The 7884-nt window shown below is 39.1% G+C and overlaps 1 long non-coding RNA gene across 2 annotated transcripts in view; it reads right to left on the bottom strand.

The window, feature by feature from the left end:
- LOC118971061 (uncharacterized) overlaps positions 1 to 7884 on the bottom strand; it is a 36712-nt gene continuing 28828 nt past the window's right edge. For both annotated transcript variants that reach the window (XR_012132997.1, XR_012132998.1), the window contains exons 2-3: positions 904 to 1013; positions 1 to 151 (exon numbers count right to left, since the gene is read on the bottom strand). This is a non-coding gene — a long non-coding RNA (uncharacterized lncRNA). The remainder of the gene's footprint in view (positions 152 to 903; positions 1014 to 7884) is intronic.

The following is a 7884-nucleotide window of genomic DNA, read 5'->3' as shown; positions in this document are numbered from 1 at the left end:
TTTTGCTTTATTTTTCTAAACAGTCCTGTATTATTTCCTGGTACACGTGTGTATATGTGTGTGTATTGGTGAGAGTTCAGATGAGGAATTCCATTCTTGATTTCTCATGCTAAGTGCTTTCCATACATCATCTTCATTCTTCATTACTCTCCTAAAAAATTGGAATACTGATGATTGCTTTATAGTCAGGGGAACGAGGCTGCAGAGCTAATCAAATTACCAAGATAATACAATGACAGTTTCAAACCAGATTTAAACCCAGGACTACCTGAACTCAGTACTCTTTAATAAATGCTGTATTTCCCAATTCAGAGTACTGAGGGAGTAATTTGCCTGAGTTTAGAAATGTAACAGAGAGACATTTCTTTCATAGATGCTGAGGAGCAGTTTACTAGGTCCCAGGGATATTTAAACTGTCTCTTCCCTGATGGAAGCCACTACTTCCTCCTTCCCAGAAAGTGTGCAGGTAATTGGAATAGTTATATTCATTCTTTTCAGATATTGTCCAAGTGTTCCTTCCTCTGCCTAGGTGTCTCCTCATACCATCAGGCAAATTGAGCATGCTCTCTGTGCCCCGCAGAACTCCTAAATGTGCATTACAGTATTATCCTGCAGTGGAATAATCATTAGTCATCTGTGGATTGTGAACTATATGACAGCAAGAATTTTCCTTCATCTGCCTTTGTTTATCAAATCCATGCCAAAGTGCTTTGCACATAGCAGGTACCCAGTAAATTTGGAAGACTTCATGCATATGATTAACTTCTGCTTCACCTACTTGATGGTTGATTAGGTTTCTAGATTGGCCTGGAAGCTAATCATCATCGACTGTTGGTGAGAGGAGGTGTATTCTAAGATTTAAATAACTTAATTAACATTAACTTTTGAACACTAGGGGCTTACCTTTATTTCTTTCTCAAATCCTTGTTCCAGTGATTCCTTTTCCACCGGAAATTCATATTTGTACTCAGTACAGCTAATTGCCATTTGCCATTCACAGCAGTGCCTTGATACTGTTAAAAGGGAAATTGGAAATACTAGTGTAGGGACATTTTAAAAGGAAAAGAGGAAGCAAGCTTAGCTGATGACAGACTGCCAAGATTAAAGAATTAATGTGTACATACAAACCAATGGAAGAAGTTCTTCATGGGGAAGGATGTTCTGCTAACTCCACTCTGTAGGCTAGAAAGAAGCACACTTGGCCAAAATACAAATCATTATGCAATGCTGAGCTGAAAAGGCTCCATATATGTGTTCAATTCAGTTCTAATCCCCGTTTTCATAAAACCTCATTCATTTTGAGAATATATTTACTTGAAACAGATGAAAGGCGAGTCAGTTTTTCTAACAAAAAAGGTGATGTTTTTATTTTGTTCACTTAAGTTAAATGGTCTCTTGGCTTGCTTTGGAGAGTAAGATAAAACCAACAATGCATTTACATCAGCTAGGCAGTTGTATTAGCTTCCTATTGCTGCTATGACATAATACCACATATTTCATGGTAAAACAACACACATTTTTATCTTGCAATTCTGGAGGTCAGAAGTCTGATATGGGTCTCACTAGACTAAAAGGTGATGATGTGCATTCCTTGTGGAAGCTCTAGGGTAGAGAATTCTTGCCCAGCTTCTAGACTGCTTGTGTGCTTTGGCACATGACACATTCCCCTATCTTCCTCATCGACCCAAGTCCTTCTCATGTCATGTGTCTCTGAAAAATTCAGTATTAATGTCATTTTACTTTTTAGGATTCTGAGGCCCATCTTCTGGCCTGCAATAAAGTGAAAGCATAGTGTAATTCAGTGATACTCTTTTTTCCCCTCGCAGGAAACTGGTCCTGTCACATTCTCTATCAAAGACCTTTCATGGGCAGTTTTAACTTAGCAGTTTTTCACTTCCTTCTCCATCCTCCTCCTAATTGTTAATCTCTGCTTTTCTCTTCTGAGCTTCTCCCAAACACACTTGTATATTTTTTCTCCTCTGTTCTTGTTGCCCAGCCTTACCGTGTTCATCTGTTTTACTGGATAACTTCTCCTTTCAGTAGTAAGTGAAGCTTACTACCCCTTTGTGCTCCTTTGTTTTTTAGCTTTTAAAACTTGATGATTACTCCCTTGCTGAATCTCCCTTTCCTGGTAAAAATCTTCATTTGGAAGTCTCCCTAACACAAAACCTCACTCAGTGACTCTTAAAATAAATACAAAAATATCTACCTTCATAGTATCCTTTGGGAAAACGTTGTTTCAAATGTTTAGGCTCTGTTTTTATTTAAACAGACAGAAAATATTGTAAAGTGATGTTAAATAACAATGTGTGTCTCTGAATGGTTTCTGTTGTCGATTCCTTTGGCAGAGATCTGGCCAATGACTTAGCCGTACTTATTTATAATAATCTTGAATGAACTTTTTCTTGTGCATTGTTCATGGAGCTATTAAATGTACTGTAACCATCTTCAATTTAATGAGTATGTCTTGGGATTTTGCTCTGGTGGACACTGTATGGGTCATGCACAAAAATAAAAAATAGGATTCAAATCTGTGAAAACTTAAATTCAAATGCACTGTGTTACATTATGAAAGCAGCTTGGGTTTTGTGTTCAAAGTAAATATTTTTACTTGCTTTTAACTCACCTTATTTCCAAATGGTCATATGGTGGCTTTAGAATATGCTAGACCTGCAGTACTATTCTGACCCTGCCTTTCCTAAGTGGCCCTTGGCTAGTTACTTAACTCTTTTGGATTTGTTTCCTAATTGGTAGTTAAAGAATAAAATAATGCCCATTTTGCTAGGTTGTTGTGAAGATTCTATGAATCATGAGTTTATAAAGGGAGTAGCATTTAATTCTGACATTGGGTATATACTCTGAGTCACGGTCACTCACATTATTGTTGAGCAGAAGATAGTATTGAACAGATAGAGTGTCTTAGAGTGGTATTAATGTTTTTAGCATTGCTCTTTGTCTTGCCAGTGGGTTTCAGCCCTGGGCAAGTTCACTATGGATTCAATGAGACCAAGGAATGACAATGGAATGTTCTTGGGGTGAAAGGGTTTATTACCCAGTTTGTTCTCCTGGCAATAGGTCAGGCACTAGAATTGCATCTATATCCAATAATAGTCTGCAGGTCTGTAATCCTCCTTCGTCTCTGCCTCTGACCAGAGCACTGGGCAGAGCTCTTTATATAGTGACTCAGTCAATAATAGCTTATTGCCTATGGTTGTGGAAGCAGTAGCCTAGCAGCAGGCCAGTTACATCATCAAGTAGTTTAGGGTCAGGTGAGGATCCTGGCCATAGGAACCTTCCCTTTATCCACACTCTTCATGCACAGAGATGAACTTACTGGTTCATATACTGTGATTTCTTGCTTTGAATCACCAGATGTTGCATATGTGGCTTGTATCCCAGACTCATCATGACACACTTGATTGTGGGAGAGGTATCATTCCTTGGTGTCTTGCCAATGGGCTTCAGCCCTAGGCAAGTTCACTGTGGATTCAATGAGACCAAAGAAATGACAGTGGAATGCTCTTGGGCTGAAAGGATTCATACCCAACTCTTGTTCCCATGGTGGCAGGTCAGTCACTAGAATCTCATCCACTCAGAGCAAGTCTGCAGGCAGTAAGCCAGTCTCTGCCTCTGGGCCTCTCTACTCCCGCAGCTGTCTCAGTCTCTGTCCTCGGCACTGCCACCACTCCAGTCTTGTCTCTGCTCTCCTGCAGCCTTGCTGCCATGCCACCATGACTCCCAGAGCACTGGGAGGAGCTCTTTATATAGTCAATAATGACGTGTTGCTCACAGGTGAGTAGTGAGCAAGCTGACCAGGACCAGAGGAGCATCCTAGTCATAGGAACTTTCACTTTATCCACACTTGGTCTCATCGAATCAATAGTGAACTTGCCTTGGGCTGAAACCCATTGGCAACGCAATGGTTGAATTTGTTTCCAAGTAGATCTGTTTGTTTTATATTCTGAGATATAACCAGTCAAGGAACATGGTTTTTTGGACACTAAAGATTCTTCTCACTTCCAGTTGAAGTGGCAAATTGAATACAAACCTTCACTGCTGCTTCCCCCAAACTCTACTGATATGACAGTAAAATGACTTTCTTATAAAGGCCTAAAGGCAAAGAGAAGATAATATAGAGGAGTTGGTAGCAATTTTGGAAGCTGGGAAGTAGATGGATGAGTGGGAAATGACTTAGCAAACTTGAGAAAGTGGATCCCAAACTAGCAGAGAGAAAAATGAAAAACACCTTGATTTGCCCCTAAAGAATTCTCTCAAATGCTGTAATTGGCAATACTGTGTACCTCTGAAAATGGAGGTGAAGGTGGGACTGAGAACAAAGGGATTGGTTGAGTTTATGTTTAGGAAACACTGAGATCCTCAGATACTATTCTCTGTTCTAGCTAGGGAAGAGCCCCTCCCCAGCTCTGGCAGAAAATTTTAGGCTAATTTTCTGGAGACTATTAAACAGAGGGTCTCTGGGCAGAGGACGCCAGGCACGGTTGAGGATAGAGTGTAATTACTGAAAACAAGGGATTAAGGAAAGTTTACATTCTAAATGTTGTAATCCGAACTCTTTATGGTAACTCAGGCCTTGTTTTGGGCAATCAAATGTATATCCTCCAGGTCAGCCAGCATCATCAATCCTCAAAGTATGGTTCCAGGACCAGCAGTATCAGTGTCATCTAGGAACTTGTTAGAAATGCAGATTTTAGGACCTTATCTCAGACCTACTTAATCAGAAACTCAACAGGTAGAGCCCAGCAACCTGCTGCTTAACAAACCATCCAGATGATTCCGGTGCACACTGCCTGAGAACCTCACCAGTCCAAGCAGAAGGTTGGAATATCCTTCTCTGAGGAACCTCACAAAGACTTAAAGAAATTTTTCAATGAAACAGTCCAGCCAGGTGACCCTAGAATGAAGCTCACAGTTGACAAGCACCACCTATACATCCAGAACTTTCAATTAATGTTTTATAGTCTTACTCTTAGATAGAAGTCAATACTCACAGTACATGCCTTTAATGTGAAGAGGGCAGACCCAAATAAATAGCAATGTGGAAGAAAGAGATTACCAGGGAAATTTAAAAAAAAATGATCAACATCCTCAGAAAGATATTTGCTATTATAGGATTCAAATAAATTAAATTAAAAATGATAGCAAAAATTATTTAAAAAGAATTAAAAGATAAAGTTAAGGAAGTGTTACAGGAAGTAGAAGAAAAAAAATGGGAGAGAACCGTAAGATTAGAAAATCAGTTCATTTTGTTTAACATCTGAATAATAGTAGTTTAGAAAGACAGAAAAAAATTGCAAGAATTAAAGAATCTGAGTTTTTAGATTGAATGAACCCATTAAGGGCCCAGAGGAACAGAAGCATTAAACTCACTGTCCAAGTGATATCATCACAAAATTTCAGAATATTTAGGATGAAGATAAGATCCTATAAATTTTCAACCTGAAAAATAGATCACCTCTAAGGGATCAGGAGTTAGAATGCTTTGGATTTCTCAACAGCAATACTTGAATGACTAATCCAACACTTGGTTTACCAGTTCACAAGAGGTGATGAGAATCTCTTAGATGTGGGGAAGATAAGTCCCAGGATCTTAGCTGTGCACCAGGCCTAGAGAGCAACCGATCCAAACAAAAGCCTCCAGAGAGGTGTTCCCAAGAAGATGGAACTGCTGGAACACTTGATATGCTGCAACTACTGAGAGGAATTTTAAACAACTGGGGTAGAGTTTCAGTATAAATCAGTGATAAGAAGATAGAAAACTAAGCAAATGAAACAAACCATAAGAATGTCACCAACTCCAGAGAAAATAAAAAGTTGCCCAAGAAAATTAATACTCATATAATACTAGACAGCTCAGCTGTGGATATTGGCATAAGATTAGTGTGAACACTGCATATTGATCTGACTAAAGTATGACACAATATTGGAAGGAGAGAGCTGGAAAGATGAGTATTTGTGATGGTGGCAGATATTTTGTGGGAAAGAAAACTCTTATTTGTATCTTCCATAGTGAAAATCAGCAGATAATACCAAAACTGAAAAAAAAAAAAGAAGTAGTAGTATGAGCATGTCATTTAGTGACACGAAGCCAAAAGAGCTGAAATTATTGATTAGGAGTAGGGTTGATGGGGAAAAAAAGGGAACAGGGAAGGAGTCTCCAATAAGTCTCCAATAAGACAAATAATCTTTGTAGATTATAGTTTGGAAAGTTGGGGTTTTTTATTGAACATAACTCTAAACATGGCATGCAAAGCAGATCTTTATTTTAATGTAAACCGTAAATCCAGTGGTGTACAAGTAAACCAGCTCTCGGGTGGAAGAGAGGGAGCCCTGATTTGTCATGTGTTGTAAAGACTCCTCCCATGGCCAGTTTCAAGCTAACAATACTTCAACTCCTGGCTTGCAAAATTCCTAAAATTTAACAATTGGCTCTTGCAAAGGAGCGTAAATCAGCTTATAATGACTTCAGTGAAAGTACATTTTTAAAAATTAAAGTCCTCTCTGGTTTGCATGAAAAGCTCGGTATTGCTCATGAAATATGGTTCTGTATTTTTCTTTGCTGTTGTTTTTTCTTTAAATCAGTTTTTAGATGTAATTTGCATATAATAAAATGCATAGATATTAAGTGGACCGTTTTATGAGTTTTGATAAAGGTAAACACCCAAATAACCACCACCCAAACCAAAGGATAGAGAACAATTCCATCATTTCAGAAAGTTTTCTCTGTCCCCTTGCAGTCAATTCCTGCTCCCACCCTGCCTCTGCCTCACTGTTTTGATAATTTTTTACTGTAGATTAGTTTTTCCTGTACTTGGACTTTATATAATAAATGAACTGTACAGTATGTACTTATTTGAATCTGGCTTTACGCAATGTCTGAGATTCACCTGGGTTGCTTGTTCATTCATTCGGTATACAGAATATATTTTATTGTAGGTGTACACCTCAGTGTTCATGATTTTATGCTGGATATTGTGGATGATGCATTATAATGAATTTAGGTTATGACATCTTCCATTAAGAGTGTTTCTTTTTGTCCTGATAGGCATTTAGATTACTGGTGAATTCTTTTGATCCTGTTAATCTTGGTTTTATTCTTTGGTGGTTCTATTTTCATTCTGAATTCAGTCTTCGGGCAGAACCCTTATTCTAGGGTGTGGTCCCTATACTAAGGTGTGGCTTTTCTGAAGTTTTAACCCCACTTCAACCCCCCAAACCCCACACAGACCTCTTTACTCCCACCCTGACATCCTCTTGGGGAGCAACCTCTTTTCCAGGACCCTGCCACAAAAATACCAGCTGTTTCTGCTTCCTGGAACTGGGGTCTGTGCAGTCTCAGCTTAGGAAGACCACCCATCTCACCTACTGATGCTGGAGACTTACCTCCCTGTGCAACATGAGCAGAAGTGCCCTGGGCTCAGCTCCTGTGGTTCCCGTCTCAGAGATCATGATCCTGAGTGTCCTGTCTGCCCTCAGTGCCTGAAAAAGACTCATATATTCTGTCCCATTTTTCTCCCTTGTTTTCAATGGGGGAGCAAGTCCAGGGCCCATTACTCTTTCCTGATTGGAAGCAAAAGTGTACAGAAAGATTTAACTCTTTAGGCTATAACTTGGATAAAACTAAACACTGAGGAAAACAACCAACATCTCTCCTTTTCATTGCTCTTTGAAAAGAGCACTCAAGTGGAAACTGAGCTGGAAGAGGGAGAGATGGTGCCTTACCCACATGTGTAGTGCCTAGCTCTGGACACAGCACTGTGAGCTGTCAATGAATGATATAGAAATGAATGAATGAACAAATAACTGAATGAATGAATGTGCTGCTGTGCTAAAGACTTTGAAAAATATTAAAGCATGATTATTTGT

The sequence above is a fragment of the Manis javanica genome, chromosome 7 (assembly GCF_040802235.1).
Source record: "Manis javanica isolate MJ-LG chromosome 7, MJ_LKY, whole genome shotgun sequence".
NCBI classification, from domain to species: Eukaryota; Metazoa; Chordata; class Mammalia; order Pholidota; family Manidae; genus Manis; species Manis javanica.
The sequence above is the reverse complement of the archived record's forward strand: the minus strand, read 5'-3'. Positions and strand labels throughout refer to the sequence as shown.